Raw genomic sequence first — 18895 nt, 5'->3', positions numbered from 1 at the left:
TGATCACTTATATATTGCTGGCGGTGAGAATTACAATTGCTAGGTATTGGAAACAGTTGGTAATTCCTCTTGATCATGTTAAAAGTAAGCTCAATTGGATCATAATTAATGATAAGCTCACTCATATACTTTGCAATAACTCCAAAAATTTGACAAGATATGGGACACATGGATTGCTATAGCTCAATTCCGGGGGGGAACTCCGGGTTGACCCTCTCCTCCTTCTTTCTTCTTCCATTTTTTCTTCTTTTTTTCTCCTTCCTCTCTCTCTCTCCTTCCTTTTCCCTGTTATTTATGTTTTTTTTGTTTGTTTTCCCTGGTATTTACATATACGATTCAGTTAATAGCTTTTGGGACCTTACACAGTTGTGAGCCATGGGATAACCTCAGGGTTTCTCCACTTCCCAAGCATCACTTCCCCCCCCCCCATTTCCCTATATCATACCTCTACTCAGACTCTCCACTATCCAACATACATGGTGGCATCCTTGATCATAACTAGGAAGTAACTGTTCAATCCCATTAGTACTCAGATACAGTGCCTTGCGAAAGTATTCGGCCCCCTTGAACTTTTCAACCTTTTGCCACATTTCAGGCTTCAAACATAAAGATATAAAATTTTAATTTTTTGTGAAGAATCACCAACAAGTGGGACACAATTCTGAAGTGGAACGAAATCTATTGGATATTTTAAACTTTTTTAGCAAATAAAAAACTGAAAAGTGGTGCGTGCAAAATTATTCGGCCCCTTTACTTTCAGTGCAGCAAACTCACTCCAGAAGTTCAGCGAGGATCTCTGAATGATCCAATGTTGTTCTAAATGACTGATGGTGATAAATAGAATCCACCTGTGTGTAATCAAGTCTCTGTATAAATGCACCTGCTCTGTGATAGTCTCAGGGTTCTGTTGAAAGCGCAGAGAGCATCATGAAGACCAAGGAACACACCAGGCAGGTCCGTAATACTGTTGTGGAGAAGTTTAAAGCCGGATTTGGATACAAAAAGATTTCCCAAGCTTTAAACATTCCAAGGAGCACTGGGCAAGCGATCATTTTGAAATGGAAGGAGTATCAGACCACTGCAAATCTACCAAGACCTGGCCGTCCCTCTAAACTTTCAACTCAGATAAGGAGAAGACTGATCAGAGATGCAGCCAAGAGGCCCATGATCACTCTGGATGAACTGCAGAGAACTACAGCTGAGGTGGGAGAGTCTGTCCATAGGACAACAATCAGTCGTACACTGCACAAATCTGGCCTTTATGGAAGAGTGGAAAGAAGAAAGCCATTTCTCAAAGATATCCATAAAAAGTCTCGTCTAAAGTTTGCCACAAGCCACCTGGGAGACACACCAAACATGTGGAAGAAGGTGCTCTGATCAGATGAAACCAAAATCGAACTTTTTGCCCACAATGCAAAAGGATATGTTTGGCGTAAAAGCAACACAGCTCATCACCCTCAACACACCATCCCCACTGTCAAACATGGTGGTGGCAGCATCATGGTTTGGGCCTGCTTTTCTTCAGCAGGGACAGGGAAGATGGATGCAGCCAAATACAGGACCATTCTGGATGAAAACCTGTTGGAGTCTGCAAAAGACCTGAAACTGGGACGGAGATTTATCTTCCAACAAGACAATGATCCCAAACATACAGCAAAATCTACAAAGGAATGGTTCACAAATAAACGTATCCAGGTGTTAGAATGGCCAAGTCAAAGTCCAGACCTGAATCCAATCGAGAATCTGTGGAAAGAGCTGAAAACTGCTGTTCACAAACGCTCTCCATCCAACCTCACTGAGCTCGAGCTGTTTTGCAAGGAAGAATGGGCAAGAATTTCAGTCTCTCGATGTGCAAAACTGATAGAGACATACCCCAAGCGACTTGCAGCTGTAATCGCAGCAAAAGGTGGCTCTACAAAGTATTAACGCAAGGGGGCCAAATAATTTTGCACGCCCCACTTTTCATTTTTTTATTAGTTAAAAAAGTTTCAAAAATCCAATAGATTTCGTTCCACTTCACAATTGTGTCCCACTTGTTGGTGATTCTTCACAAAAAATAAAAATGTTATATCTTTATGTTTGAAGCCTGAAATGTGGCAAAAGGTTGAAAAGTTCAAGGGGGCCGAATACTTTCGCAAGGCACTGTATATGCTATACCTTTTGCTTTCTGATGTGATGATAGATGACAAATATCTGTTCTAATTATACCTCATATGTCTTTGTATTGCTATACTGACAATCTGAAAATTGAATTGTTATATTAATGCATCTGTTTATACCAGACTTTGTTTCTTTTTCAATAAAAATATTGAAATATAAAACCAATGCAAGGCTATATGCTAGATCAATGGCTAATGCATTTTGAGAGGATTCCTCTTCATCAGAGCCTTTTGAAGACATAAAATGGTCTGTATCACGTGGTGGGTTTGTATAGACAACGATGACTGTGTGGGAGATGTGTCACATGACAGATGGATTCTCCTCTGTTCTAGTGGTGTTCCCATCCACAATGCTCTCAGCTCCCTGTGGTGTGTACAGAAATTGTAGTTCATTAGTTGTTAATGTTGGTCATCTGGACCTACACACCAGCTAGTGAAGGAGTTGCAGCTTGTATAAAGTGGCTACAGGTCTGGATCGATCGTTGGCTTACCCTGCGATCCTCCTGTTAGAGTGCTGTAGTGTGCTGAATATAACCCTGTGATGATCTCCAGTCCTACAGCACTTCGGCAGAATTCCTGTTTAAATTCAGGGTTGTGTGGGGCAGGGGTGGGCGGATGCTTATTCAAAATGATTGAATACCCCCCTGGATAAAACATTTAAAAGATCCAAACCACTTGAATCTAAAGTCAGGTGGTTCATTACGACATTTTTATGGTGACTACCATGCCATTGAGAAGGTGTTTCAGAAACACTGGCAAATTTGAAAATGGACCCTAAATCTGCCATTTCTGTTTCAATCTGTTTATTCAATTTTCAGAATTACAGTTAAACGTTGTAATTTAATACAAAATAATGCAAAATGGCTCTAACAACATGAATAGTCAATAACAAGTTATCAACAGCATTTTTTAAAGCTAAGGGATTAGGACCTGAATCCATGGAGATCAGCCAATGGGAATCAGAGGCTGTGACACAGTGGTCAACTTATAACAAAACTATTATTGAGAAACATATTCGTTTACATGTCACTAATAGGTCAAACACCCCATGGGCCTTACATCGGGCCAACTTTGTGCAATCCGAAGAGATGGGTCAAGCAAGGCGGCACCCACCCACCCATCTATCTAGGCAACCTATAAACATAATAATTAAATGATTACAGTCATAGTGACCATTATGCCATCCAACACTGAACTTAATTGTTGTACCCCCCCCCCCCCCCCAAAAAAAAAAATATATATATATATATATAATAGGATTTTTATATACAGCTTACCTGTAAAATCCTTTTCTTGAGAGTACATCACGGGACACAGGAGCTTCATTACATAGTGGGTTATATAGGCACCTCTGGTGATTGGACACTGGTTGACCCAATTAAAGAGAATTCCTCCCCTATATAACCCCTCCCATTAGGGAGGCACCTCAGTTTTGTAGCAAAGCAATAAGAAACCACGTAAAACCCAAGAGGGGCGGGAGCCCTGTGTCCCGTGATGTACTCTCAAGAAAAGGATTTTACAGGTAAGCTGTATATAAAAATCCTATTTTCTTGATCATACATCACGGGACACAGGAGCTTCATTACATAGTGGGATGTCCCATAGCAATGCTCAGGTTGAGGGGAGGGAGACACAGATCATAATTCTAGACCGCCAGGGACCTGAGGACCTAAACTGCAGCCTGCAGTACACTGCGCCCGAAGGCGATATCCTCTTGCCCTCTGACATCCACCTGATAGAATCTGGTGAATGTGTGGACTGATGACCAAGTCGCAGCCTTACAGATCTGAGCCAGGGAGGCCTGGTGATGCACTGCCCAAGAAGCACTGACAGCCCTAGTAGAGTGCGCTTTCACCTGAAAAGGAGGAATCTTCCCCTTTAAGTCATAGGCCTGAGAAATAACCTGTCTGATCCACCTTGAGAGAGTGGACTTTGACGCTGCCTGACCCCTTCTAGGGCCTTCTGGCAGAATAAATAAACAGTCAGTTTTTCTTATCTGAGCAGTTGCTTGAAGATAAAGACTAATTGCTCTAACCACATCTAAAGTGTGTAAGGATTCTTCCTCTGTGGACTGAGGATTTGGAAAAAAGGATGGTAGGATTACATCCTGATTCAGGTGGAAACCTGAAACTACCTTAGGTAGAAAGGACCTGTTGGGACGCATGACCACTCGGTCCTTATGGATAATTAAATAGGGCTCTTTACAGGAAAGAGCTGCCAATTCTGATACCCTTCTAGCCGTGGATATGGCTACTAGGAAAACCAGCTTCTTTGTCAGGAGAGTCAAAGAAGCTAGATGCAGAGGTTCAAATGGTTGGGCTTCTAAGGCCGAGAGAACCAAATTCAGATCCCAAGGGCATACCGGAGGTTTGACTGGCGGTCTCATCCGCATAGCCCCCTGGATAAAAGCCCGTACTAGGGAATGTGATGCAAGCGATCTTTGAAAAAAGACCGATAGGGCCGAAATCTGCACCTTGATGGTGCTTATGGCCAAATTCATTTCAAGGCCTGACTGGAGAAAGGCCAAGATTCTGCCAATGACATACCTTCTAGGATGCCATCTCCTGGGTTCACACCAGGAAACATATGTCCTCCAGATCATGTAATAGATACGCCTGGAGGCCGGTTTTCTGGCATTGACCAGAGTGGAAAGGACTGGCCCCTAAAGACCACGGCCTCTCAAAATGTGGGTCTCAGCAGCCAGACCGTCAAATTCAGACTGCGTAAAGCAGGATGGTAAATTGGGCCCTGTGAGAGCAGATCTGGCCGGAGAGGGAGGGTCCATGGCCTGCCCACTGCCAACTTCATGATTTCTGCGAACCATGGTCGCCTGGGCCAAGCCGAGGCCACTAGAAGGACCGGCTTCGTCTCCCTCTTGACCCTTCCCAGGAACCTCGATAGCAGCGGGCTCGGGGGGAAGGCATAGATCAGATTGTACTGATCCCAGGGAACTGTCAGAGCATCTGACCCCTGAGCAAGTGCATCTCTTGTCCTTGATACAAAGCTGTCCAGTTTCCTGTTGAATCTGGACGCAAACAGATCCACGTCTGGAGTGCCCCACTTGTAACATATGTCCTGAAACACATTGGGGTGCAGAGCCCATTCTCCTGGGCACAACTGCTGGCGGCTGAGATAATCCGCCTGCCAATTGTCCACTCCTGGGATGAAGACTGCAGAGAGGCACGGAACATGCTCTTCTGCCCAGACAAGTATGCGATTCACCTCCTTTTGGGCCACCAGACTTCTGGTACCGCCCTGGTGATTGATATAAGCCACTGCGGTGGCATTGTCGGACTGAATCCGAACCGGGAAACCTCGCAGTCTGTGAGACCACTCTCTGAGTGCCATGTAAACTGCCCGAATCTCCAAGATATTTATGGGCAGCAGACTTTCGGTCGCAGACCATTTTCCCTGCGAGCATGTTCCCTGTAACACGGCTCCCCAGCCTGTCAGGCTGGCATCCGTGGTGACAATCTTCCATGAGAGGGGAAGAAAGGTTTTGCCCTTCAGCAAATTTTTGGTCTGTAACCACCAGACAAGACTTTTGCGTGCCCGAGGGGATAAACGCATAGGAAGATCCAGGGATTGGGGCTTCCTGTTCCAAATCGCAAGGATGCATCTTTGCAGGGGCCTTGAGTGGAACTGGGCGAATGGAACGGCCTCGAAAGAGGCGACCATTTTTCCCAACAGTCTCATGCACAACCGAATGGAGGAAGATCTTCTGCCCAGAATCAGGCGCACCAGATCTCCAATGGCCAAGGCCTTTGGCTTTGGAAGGAACACCCTGCCTTGAGCGGTGTCGATAATCAGACCCAGGTAATCCAACCTGGTGGTCGGTTGTAAAGACGACTTTTCTAGGTTTATAATCCAACCTAGGTGGCCCAGATGTTCTAGCGTTTTGGTGACGCTGCGACTTAGGCATGTTGCAGTTCTCTCTACGAGAAGCAAGTCGTCTAGGTAAGCCATGACGGCTATGCCCTGAACTCTTAAGATTGCTAAGAGAGGGTCTAGAATCTTCGTGAAGACTCGGGGGGCCGTGGCTAGGCCGAACGGCAGGGCCACAAATTGAAAATGGCGCTGCTCTACCGCGAACCTCAGAAACTTCTGGTGTGCGGGAAATATTGGCACATGAAGATATGCGTCTCTGATATCTATTGATGCCATGAATTCTCCTCCTTGTAGGGAGGAGAGCACAGTGCGTATTGACTGCCTCCGGAAGGTCTGGATGTGTAGAAACCGGTTTAAGTCTCTCAGATCCAAGATAGGTCTGACACTTCCGTTTGGTTTTGGAACGGTGAAGAGATTTGAATAAAAACCTGAACCCTGATCTTTCGGGCTCACTTCTACTATCACACCCTGGGATAGTAATTGATCTATGGCCAGAAATAGCGGTTTCTGCTTTATCGGATCCCTGTGGATCCTTGACCTTAGAAAACGAGAAGGTGGAATCTCCTGAAACTCTAGCCTGTAGCCCAGAGACACTGAAGAGATCACCCATCTGTCCTGAATCTCCTCCCGCCAGGCGCTTGCAAACTGCAGGAGCCTTCCCCCCAATCGGCCGAGCGGGGGCACCCCTTCACAAGGAGGTCTTGGAGGTCTGCTTGGCAGGCTTCCGCCCCCAAGTTTTCTTCTGTCCCTGGGCTCGGCCCTGAGGCTTTCCAGCCGAGGAGGGCTGGGAAGGCCGTCGCCACTGTTTAGAGCTTGATGCTTCGGGAGAAAGAGTACGCCTGAATGAAGGACGTTTACTCTTCTTGACTGGAAGGAGTGTAGATTTACCTCCCGAAATATTTTGGACGAATTTATCTAATTCCTCTCCAAACAACCGTTCCCCTTTAAACGGGAACCCAGCCAAATGCTTTTTGCATGACATCTCAGCAGCCCAATTTTTTAGCCATAGAGCCCTACGCATGTGTACCAACATGAGGGACAAACGTGATGCTTGTTGGACAGAATCCAAAATCGCATCAATTATGAAACATAAGATGTGAGGCATTTCTGCATATTTCTCTACTTCCTCATTGGGAAGGAGTTCAAACATCTGTTTAACCTGTTCCTTAAGGAACTGACACAACCCCACGGCTGCGACTGTAGGTTGCACCACAGCGCCGGCCATGGAAAAGGAGGCTTTTAACAAGGTTTCCAGCCTTTTGTCAGCTGGATCCTTAAATACCTGCGCATTATCCAAAGGACAAGTTAGGTTTTTATTCACACAAGAGATAGCCGCATCGACAGATGGGGCCCCCCATTTCTTGGTGAAACTTTCCTCCACGGGATAATACATAGAAAACCTCTTGGGAGGAGAAAACAGTTTATCGGGATGTCCCCAGTCCTTATACATCAAGTCAGCCATTAAAGGATGAATTGGAAAGGAACAGGCAGTCTGTGGGGCTTTCCTGACTCCCAGGGAAGAGACAGAGGATGTAGCGATTTCAGTAGCAGGCATTCTGAATGTGGTACGCACCAATTCAGTGTAATACTGCACCTGCTTTCTGAGTGCCTGGGAGGAGGGGACTAACTCCTCATCCTCTGACTGATCCGACTGCTCATGATCCCTATCCAAAGATAGGGATCTCTCCTCATTTTCAGAACAACTGTCTGAGAGAGGGATTTCAGCAGAGGGAGGGGATCTACCCCTTTTTCTGCTATCTTTTAGGGAAGCAGAAATAAAATTCATTATCCTCCCTTCAAAACTCTCCAATGAAGCCCTAAGGGAGTCCTCAGTGACATATACCGGGGCTGCGACATTAGGAGAGGCTGCAAAGCCTGAAAGGGGCACTGACTCGTCTTGAGATGCAGGCTCCACTCTTGCAGAGGGGGATGGTAATCTGCATGCACTTTTGGAACCCCTGGACCTAGGCGGTGACCTGCAAGTGCTTTTGTTACCTGCCCCTGAAACCCTCTTACGAGGAGACATAGTACTGAGCTACAAAGCAGAGTTACTAATGTAAAATGCAATCACTTGTTTGTGCTTAAAGTCTCACAATAAATCAATATTAGCTTAACTGCACAATATGATGCTGAGTAGGTGTCTTAAGGTTCGCCTGGATCCAATCCCACGGATGCTTACAGCCTACAGCTCCTGTGTCTCACCTTACAGTCCCCTGACGCTCTGGGCTTTTAAAAACGGCCGTTTTGGCGCCTGCACTGCAGCATAGAGCACCTGATTGTGCACAGCTGGCAACCACACCCTCCCCTTTCCCCATTAGGCCGGGAGCGCGCCCGGCACGCGTGCACGAGGACCGCGGGACCTGGGGGGGGGGGGAGAACCCAAAGGGAGTGACATGGGACCCCCTGATCTGCGTGGGACCCCTCTTTTACCTTTATTGTGGCAGGGACTGCAAGGAGACGTGAGTAGCTGGGAGGACCAGGCATTTCACTGAGCGTGTTTGTTTGAAAGGCATGTAAGTATGCATCAGGCTTGCTCTTACTCCCTCAAGTGGTGGAAACCAGGTAAGACATACAACTACTCACAATGAAGAAATCCATTCATATATTAAATATATAGGATGACTTCCCATACCTGTTCCCCGCCGCAGGAATTGCTGTGTTCAGACCAATTCCAGCCTTCACCCATCACGGCGGGAATTGTTAGCCAACCTTCAGGCGTATCTGGGGTTCTTACGAAAAGATCCTCCTACCTGGGCCTTGTAAAAAACTCTGCCAGAAACTTACGGGCGCCCTGAGTAAACAGTACCCCAAGTCTGGTTGTCCCAGAGTCCAGTCTTCCAATGGAGAGGACTTACAGGCAAAACCTCGTGTCTTCGGCAGACGAGGCCCGGGTACCATACCATCTTGGGAGTCAATTATCGGCCCGAGGTATGGATCCGGTTTGTTGTAGCCCTTCGGCCCTCGCCGGGACCCGCATAGAGCTAAGTTTTACGTGACCATCGACCAGACACTGGCGAAAAAACTGAGGTGCCTCCCTAATGGGAGGGGTTATATAGGGGAGGAATTCTCTTTAATTGGGTCAACCAGTGTCCAATCACCAGAGGTGCCTATATAACCCACTATGTAATGAAGCTCCTGTGTCCCGTGATGTATGATCAAGAAATATATATATATATATATATATATATATAAGTATTGAATGAATATGTAGCTATTCTGGTGTGCCTTGCATTACTTTCAGGAGAATGCGCACTCTAAAGACTTATTGAGCCTAGTAAGGTGACACGTGACATTGAGGTCAAACTGGAGGATATGAGGTTATTTTTTGACAAAAGAACGGGCATTTTCAGGTGTGGTAAGCGAGGATGCCTCAATTGCCAGTTTATTGTGCAGGGTCAGACAAAGTTTAGGTATAGGGCAAGCCACATTTATGAGATAAGACTAGTTTTCACTTATTCTAGGGACCATGTGATTTATGCACTACGGTGCTAATGCGATCTGCTGTATGTGGGGTGCACCATATGTCCACTTCGCAAGAGGATCGATGAACACCATAGGTTTATTAGCGAATGCTCAGACCAGTACAGTGTCCCTGTCACGTACCTTCTGGTAGAGCCTGACGAGCAGAGGAAGGCCTCTCGTACAGCATCGGTTCAAGGGCCACTGAGGTTGCAACAGCGACCGCAAGATTGCGGTGAGGTAGGAGTGCCTACGATCTTCTCAGTTTTGCAGGTAGGTAGGAGAAGCAGGTGGCAATAGTAGTAGAGGGCGCTGGTTTGCTATGGATGCAGGCACGTTGTAGATACAGGTGTTCTGTGGATGCAGGTACGCTGAAGCTGCTGGAAGCTGTGGAGATCGGTGCAGAAACAGGCAAGCCAAGTAATACAGGGGAGATCAGACACATCAGAGAAAGCAAGAAAAGAATGGTCAAAGTTCAGGCAGAGGTCTGGCAACAGAGAAAAATGTAGATGCATATAAATCAAGGTCAAAGGCAAGCCGGGGTCAGGATTGGAGAGAATCATAATGGTCAGGAAACCGGGTCAAAATAAGATCATGGACAGGAACAGGATACAGCAGATCAGACAGCACTACCCTAGTGCAGCTGTCATCCTTTTATGTGCCAATTGGCGCCAAGAACAATTAATTCACCTCTGACTAATATTCCTGTGCATGCGCACATCTGTGCGCCTTTGCCCATACTGGTGGGTAGCCCCGGGATCACGTCTGTGCATGCGCTGTGCCACTGCCTGCTTGCTAGGCATTCCTGACAGTGTCACGCCACTTCACGTAGTGTCACGGTGGGTCCCTTACGGCTAAAGAGAAGTTCTCGCTATTGTGTAAATGTGAGACCCTTTGGATCCACAAATTAGATAATTTGACTCCCAGTGGCCTTAATGAGGATCCAGAGATTCAAAGTATAATTTATTATTTATTTATTTCAGTTACTTATATAGCGCCATCAATTTACGCAGCGCTTTACATATACATTGTATGTTCACATCAGTCCCTACCCTCAAGGAGCTTACAATCTAAGGTCCCTAACTCACATTCATACATACTAGGGACAATTTAGACAGGATCCAATTAACCTACCAGCATGTCTTTGGAGTGTGGGAGGAAACTGGAGTACCTGGAGGAAACCCATGCAGGCACAGGGAGAACATGCAAACTCCAGGCAGATAGTGTCGTGGTTGGTATTCGAACCAGCAACCCTTCTTACTGCTAGGCAAAAGTGCTACCCACTACACCACTGTACTGCCCACAAGAGTGCACTCACAATTTAGTGGCTAAGTATGTTGACCTTATAGACCATACTGGTCTGTGATACAGTATTTTTAAATGGTCTACCTGTTGTTACCCCATTATCTCTTATAAATGTATTTTCATTTTAATTCAATCCTTTTTTCATTTTTTCCCTCTTTTTCTATCATGTTATAATATTCATACAATATCAGTGGGCCCAAAGTGTCAATATTTTGTGTGGCCACCATTATTTTCCAGCACTGCCCTAACCCTCCCTTGGGCATGGAGTTCACCATAGCTTCACAGGTTGCCACTGGAGTCCTCTTCCACTCCTCCATAACAACATTGTGGAGCTGGTGGATGTTAGAGACCTTGAGCACCCCACCTTCCATTTCAGGATGCTCCATAGATGCTCAATAGGGTTTAGATCTGGAGACATGCTTGGCCAGTCCATCGTAGGTCCAGGTAGGAGGTTCCTCTGAGAAGGAACCCCAAAAAAACCTGAAGGTTGGCACAACTCTGCCCGCCGTGATGGGTGAAGGCTGAAATCTGTCTGTTTTCAGCAATTCCTGCGGCGAGGACAGGTAAGGGAAGTTAATCCTATATAAATATATATTATGGATTTCTTCATTGAGTAGTTGTATGTCTTACCTGGTTTCCACCACTAGAGGGAGTAAGAGCAGCCTGATGCATACTTACATGCCTTTCAGATACACACGCTCAGTGAAGCCTGGTTCTTCCAGATGACTCACGTTTCCACTGCACTCTCTGCCACAATAAAGGTAATACAGGGGTCCCACGTAGTCTGGGGGTCCCGCGCAGCTCTGATGGTGGTCCCCTTACCCCCTGGACGTCCGGCGGTCCTCGTGCACGCACTAAGCTTGCTCCCATGCTAATGGAGGGGGGGGGGAGTGTGGTTGCGAGCCGTACACGTTGGCGTGCACGGCGCTGTACTGCACAGGCGCCAGGCGGCAATTTTAAAAAGCCCAGAGCGCCAGGGGGCTGTAAGTGGAGACACAGGAGCTGTGGGCAGTAAGCATCCTAAGTGATTGGATCCGGGCAAACCTAAGACACCTACTCCGCATCAGGTTGTGCAGTTTAAGCATATATATTTATTGTGAGACTTTGAGCACAGCAGTGATTGCACTTTGTACTAGTACCTCGGTTTTGTAGCTTAGGACTATGTCTCCTCGTAAGAGGGTCTCAGGGGGAGGTAACAAAGGCACTGGTAAATCACCGCCTAGGTCTAGGGGTTCTAAAAATGCCTGTAGGTTACCATCTCCCCCCTGCAAGACTGGAGCCAGCCTCACAGGATGAGTCAGTGCCCCTGTCAGGTTTTGCAGCCTCTCCTAATATTTCAGCCCCGGTATATGTCACTGAGGACTCCCTTAGGGCTACATTGGAGGGTTTTGAAGGGAGAATCATGAATTTTATTTCAGCTTCCCTAAAAGATAGCAGGAAAAGGGGTAGATCCTCTCCCTCTGCTGAGATTCCTCTTTCAGATGACACCTCTGACAATGAGGAGAGATCCCCATCTTGGGACAGGGATCATGAGCAGTCGGATGAATCAGAGGAGGAGGAGAGAGTCCCCTCCTCCCAGGTACTCAGAAAACAAGTGCAATATTATACTGAGTTGGTGCGTACCACATTCAAAATGCCCGCTGCTGAGGTCGCAACATCCTCTGTTTCTTCCCTGGGGGTCAGGAAAATCCAACAGACTGCCTTTTCCTTTCCAATTCATTCCTTAATGGATAAATTGTTGTATGAGGATTGGGGACATCCTGATAAACTGTTTGCTCCTCCTAAAATGTTTTCTATGCTTTATGGAGGAAAGTTTCGCCCAGAAATGGGGGGTCCCTGTCGATGCGGCTGTTTCTTGCGTGAATAGAAATCTGACCTGTCCTTTGGATAATGCTCAGGTATTTAAGGATCCAACTGATAAGAAGCTGGAAACCTTATTGAAAGCCTCCTTTTCCATGACTGGTGCAGTAGTGCAACCTACAGTCGCAGCCGTGGGGTTGTGTCAGTTCCTCAAGGAACAGGTTAAGCAGATGCTTTGCCTCCTTCCCAGTGAGGAAGTGGAGAACTATGCAGAAATACCTCAAATTCTGTGTTTTATGATTGATGCGATTTTGGATTCTATTCAACAAGCATCTCGTTTGTCTCTCCTTTTGGTACACATGCGAAGGGCCCTATGGCTAAAAAATTGGGCAGCTGAGCTATCATGCAAGAAGCATTTGATTGGGTTCCCATTTAAGGGGGAACGTTTATTCGGAGAAGTATTAGACAAGTTCGTCCAAAGAATTTCAGGGGGTAAATCTACTCTCCTTCCAATCAAAAGGAGCAAACGTCTATCATTTAGGCGTTCTCTCTCTCCCGGAGCATCAAGCTCTAAGCAGTGGCGACGGCCTTCCCAACCTCCCTCTACAGGAAAGGCTCAAGGCCGGGTCCAGGGGCAGAAAAAGACTATGGGGCGAAAGCCTGCCAAGCAGAGCCCAAAAGCTTCTTTGTGAAGGGGCGCCCCCGCTCGGCCGAGTGGGGGGAAGGCTCCTGCAGTTTGCAGAAGCCTAGCGGGAAGAGATCCGGGACAAGTGGGTAGTCTCCTCGGTATCTCTGGGCTACAAGCTAGAGTTTCAGGAGATTCCACCTTCTCGCTTTCTAAGGTCAAGGATCCCCAGGGATCCAGTAAAGCAAAGACCTCTATTTCTGGCCTTAGATCACTTACTATCCCAGGGGGTGATAGTGGAAGTGGACCCAAAAGAACAGGGTTCAGGCTTTTACTCGAATCTCTTCACCGTTCCAAAGCCAAATGGAGGTGTCAGACCTATCCTGGATCTGAAGGATCTGAACCGGTTTTTACGCATCTGGTCCTTCCGAATGCAGTCAATACGCACTGTGGTCTCCTCCCTGCAAGTGGGAGAGTTTATGGCATCAATAGATATCAAGGATGCATATCTTCAGGTGCCAATATTTTCCGCACACCAAAAGTATCTAAGGTTCGCGGTAGAGCGGCGCCATTTTCAATTTGTGGCCTTGCCGTTCGGGCTCGCTACGGCTCCTCGAGTCTTCACCAAGATTCTAGACCCTCTCTTGGCAAACCTAAGAGCTCAGGGTATAGCCGTCATGGCTTATCTAGGTGATTTGCTTCTCATAGAGAAAACAGTAGCGCTCCTGAACCACAGTGTTAGCAGAACACTAGAACACCTGGAACGCCTAGGTTGGATTATAAACCTAGAAAAGTCGTCCCTACAGCCTGCTACCAGGTTGGAGTACCTGGGTATGGTCATCGACACCGCTCAAGGCGGGGTGTTTCTACCAAGGCCAAAAGCCTTGGCCATTGGGGGTCTGGTGCGCCTAATTCTGGGCAGAAGATCTTCCCCCATTCGGTTGTGCATGAGACTGTTAGGGAAAAGGTTGCCTCCTTCGAGGCCGTTCCAATCGCCCAGTTCCACTCAAGGCCTCTCCAAAGATGCATCCTTGCGGCGTGGAACAGGAAGCCCCAGGCCTTGGATCTTCCTATGTGTCTATCCCCAGTGACAAGCAAGAGTCTCGTTTGGTGGTTACAAACCGAGAATTTGCTGAAAGGCAAAACTTTTCTTCCTCTTCTATGGAAGATTAATTCGACAGATGCCAGCCTGACAGGCTGGGGAGCAGTGTTGGAGGAGACCTGCTCGCAGGGGAAATCGTCTGCAATCGAGAAGCTATTGCCCATAAATGTCTTGGAGATCTGGGCAGTTTATATGGCTCTCATAAACTGGTCTTACAGACTATGCAATCTCCCTGTTCGGGTTCAGTCTGACAATGCCACAGCAGTGGCCTATATCAATCACCAGGGTGGTACCAGGAGTCTGGTTGCACAAAAAGAGGTGAATGGCATACTTGTCTGGGCAGAAAGCCATGTTCCATCCCTTTCTGCAGTCTTCATTCCAGGAGTAGAAAATTGGTAGGCGGATTTTCTGAGCTGCCAGCAGTTGTGCCCAGGAGAATGGGCTCTGCACCCCGATGTGTTTCAGAACATATGTCACAGGTGGGGTACTCCAGACGTAGATCTGTTTGCGTCCAGATTCAACAGAAAGCTGGACAAATTTGTGTCAAGGACAAGAGATGTTCTTGCTCAGGGGTCGGATGTTCTGACAGTTCCCTGGGATCAATGCAATCTAATTTATGCCTTCCCACCGTTCCCGCTTCTTTCACGGTTCCTGGGAAGAGTCAAGAGGGAAACAAAGTCGGTGCTGTTGGTAGCACCGGCTTGGCCCAGGCGACCTTGGTACGCAGAGATCATGAAGTTGGCAGTAGGCAGGCCGTGGATCCTTCCTCTCCGGCCAGATCTGCTCTCACAAGGTCCAATTTACCATCCTGCTTTACACAGTCTGAATTTGACGGTTTGGCTGCTGAGACCCACATTCTGAGGGATCGTGAGCTTTCGGGGCCAGTCCTTTCTACTCTGGTCGATGTCAGAAATCCGGCCTCCAGGCTTATTTACTACAAAATCTGGAAGGCATATGTTTCCTGGTGTGAACTCAGGGAATGGCATCCTAGAAGGTATATCATTAGCAGGATCTTGGCCTTCCTCCAGTCAGGCCTAGAAATGAATTTGGCCGTAAGCACTATCAAGGTGCAGATTTCGGCCTTATCAGTGTTTTTCCAGAAGCCACTTGCATCACATTCCCTGGTGCGGACTTTCATCCAGGGGGCCATGCGGATAAGACCGCCAGTCAAACCTCCGGTTTGCCCATGGGATCTGAATTTGGTTCTCTCAGCTTTGCAGGGGCAACCATTTGAACCTTTGCATCTGGCTTCATTAGTTCTTTTGACTAAAAAATTGGTTTTCTTGGTAGCCATTTCCTCGGCTAGGAGAGTGTCAGAGCTAGCAGCTCTCTCCAGCAAGGAACTATATCTAATTATTCATAAGGACCGGGTGGTAATGCGTCCCAACAGGTCCTTTCTGCCTAAGGTGGTTTCGGGATTCCATTTGAATCAAGATGTAATCCTACCATCCTTTTTTCCGGATCCACAGTCCGCAGAAGAAGACTCTTTGCACACTTTGGATGTGGTAAGGGCAATCAGTACCTATCTTCAGGCAACTGCTCTGATAACAAAAACTGATTGCTTATTTATTTTGCCGGAAGGCCCTAGGAAGGGCCAAGCGGCATCAAAATCCACTCTCTCAAGGTGGATTAGACAGGTTATTTCTCAGGCCTATAGTGTAAAGGGGAAGATTCCTCCTTTTCAAGTGAAAGCGCACTCAACCAGGGCTGTAGGGGCTTCTTGGGCAGTGCATCACCAGGCCTCCTTGGCTCAGATCTGTAAGGCTACAACTTGGTCATCAGTCCACACATTCACTAGATTCTATCAGGTGGATGTCAGAGGGAAAGAGGATATCGCCTTTGGGCGCAGTGTACTGCAGGCTGCAGTTTAGATCCTCCGGTCCATGGCTGTCTTTATTTCTGATCTGTGTCTCCCTCCCCTCAAACTGAGCATTGCTTTGGGACATCCCACTATGTAATGAAGCTCCTGTGTCCCGTGATGTATGATCAAGAAAATAGGATTTTTATATACAGCTTACCTGTAAAATCCTTTTCTTGAGAAGTACATCACGGGACACAGGGCTCCCACCCCTCTTGGGTTTTTACGTGGCCTCTTATTGCTTTGCTACAAAACTGAGGTGACTCCCATATGGGAGGGGTTATATAGGGGAGGAATTCTCCTTAGTTGAGGGTTAACCAGTGTCCAATCACCAGAGGTGCCTATATAACCCACTATGTAATTAAGCTCCTGTGTCCCGTGATGTACTTCTCAAGAAAAGGATTTTACAGGTAAGCTGTATATAAAAATCCTATTTTTATTTTGCCATCCGTGTTTGTTTTCCCTCCAGACTCCCTACCGACTGGGCCTCAGTGCACATATCAGCTTGCTGTTTATCTGGATCTTCGGACTTCAGCGGAGCTGTTGGGTGTGACCAGGGGACATTTATCCCCTTATATTCTTTGGGCCCTCCTTTCTTCCTTCATAGTTAAGTCAGTCTATCACTTGGTGGATGGGATCTGCAGGAGACTCTATGCCACTATGTCTTTCCTCATTTTTTAAATCTCTATGGATGCCTAAATGTACTTGTAAAGTGACTATGATGTAAATACTGCAATGCCCACATTATTCTATGCTCATTTAGCAATATCTGTTATGCCCGAACACACGACCATACTTTCTGGCAAACTAGGTCCAATGGTCTTCCCAACAGACTTTCAGCAGTCTTCCGATGGACTTTCCGAACGAACGGACTTGGCCACACACAATCACACCAAAGTCAGACGGATTCGAACGTGATGACGTATGACCAAACTAGAATAAGGAAGTTCATAGCCAGTAGCCAATAGCTGCCCTAGCATTGGTTTTCATCTGTCGGACTAGCATAGAGATGAACAGATTTTTCGATTGGACTCGAGTCCGTCTGAAAAATTTTAAATGTTCTAAATCTAAAGTCCTTCTGATTTTTCGACAGCAAAGGTCTGATGAAGCCCACACACGATCAAATTGTCTGCCAGATTCGCTCCATTGGACCTTTGCTGTCGAAAAGTCTGGCCATGTGCATTAGGGTTTTTTGGCTGACTACTTTACATTTAAATTTCATAGATACTGTACTGCCATCCGTGTTTGTTTTCCCTCCAGACTCCCTACCGACTGGGCCTCAGTGCACATATCAGCTTGCTGTTTATCTGGATCTTCGGACTTCAGCGGAGCTGTTGGGTGTGACCAGGGGACATTTATCCCCTTATATTCTTTGGGCCCTCCTTTCTTCCTTCATAGTTAAGTCAGTCTAGCACTTGGTGGATGGGATCTGCAGGAGACTCTATGCCACTATGTCTTTCCTCATTTTTTAAATCTCTATGGATGCCTAAATGTACTTGTAAAGTGACTATGATGTAAATACTGCAATGCCCACATTATTCTATGCTCATTTAGCAATATCTGTTATGCCCGAACACACGACCATACTTTCTGGCAAACTAGGTCCAATGGTCTTCCCAACAGACTTTCAGCAGTCTTCCGATGGACTTTCCGAACGAACGGACTTGGCCACACACAATCACACCAAAGTCAGACGGATTCGAACGTGATGACGTACGACCAAACTAGAATAAGGAAGTTCATAGCCAGTAGCCAATAGCTGCCCTAGCATTGGTTTTCATCTGTCGGACTAGCATAGAGATGAACAGATTTTTCGATCGGACTCGAGTCCGTCTGAAAAATTTTAAATGTTCTAAATCTAAAGTCCTTCTGATTTTTCGACAGCAAAGGTCTGATGAAGCCCACACACGATCAAATTGTCCGCCAGATTCGCTCCATTGGACCTTTGCTGTCGAAAAGTCTGGCCGTGTGCATTAGGGTTTTTTGGCTGACTACTTTACATTTAAATTTCATAGATACTGTACTCCCTATGAAAACCCCTGATGAAAAAGACAACAATTCATTTCTGAAACGTCGTATGGTTAAGGAGGTTGTATCATTTCCCTTTGAAATCTTTCTGTATATTCTATTGCATCCATGATTACGTGCTATATATGTATTTTGTATGTATGATATTTTCAATAAATGTATTCACTTTTTTCTAAAACTTTTTGTTTATGTGGTAATGCCTCTAAAGTCCTACCCCTAGGGGGTTCCTCCTTCCTAATAAGAAAAGGGGGAACTTTCTCCATAAGCTGACTTGAATGATGAGCTGCCTAATCTACCAAGAAATAGTGTCATTCTGTCCTTTATGGTACCTTTCAGGATGAAAAGAGCATCAGTCAATCAAAGAGGGGCAGTATCTGCGAGATAAACTTCAACATCTCACACCACAACCAGACAATGATGGGATGTTTATATTGTCCCGGTTAAGGTAAATGGGTAAAAACCACCTTAAGAGGGCAGAGGGCAAACCCCCAAAGGGGTCTTTAGGGACTGACTCACACCCAAAAGTGCAGCATGGCCCTGTAACTGTCGAGCACACTGCTGCTAATGCAGCACTTTGCATATAGAGCCTAGGTAATCACCTAATGCAGGGTCCAATGCTCGTAAAGACACATAACGGGCCAGCCCCACATTTTCTTTTTGCCGGGTATGGG

This window comes from Lithobates pipiens, unplaced genomic scaffold (assembly GCF_037356315.1).
Source record: "Lithobates pipiens isolate NorthernLeopardFrog02 unplaced genomic scaffold, aLitPip1_a1.2 Scaffold_1, whole genome shotgun sequence".
Lineage (NCBI taxonomy): Eukaryota > Metazoa > Chordata > Amphibia > Anura > Ranidae > Lithobates > Lithobates pipiens.
The sequence above is the reverse complement of the archived record's forward strand: the minus strand, read 5'-3'. Positions refer to the sequence as shown.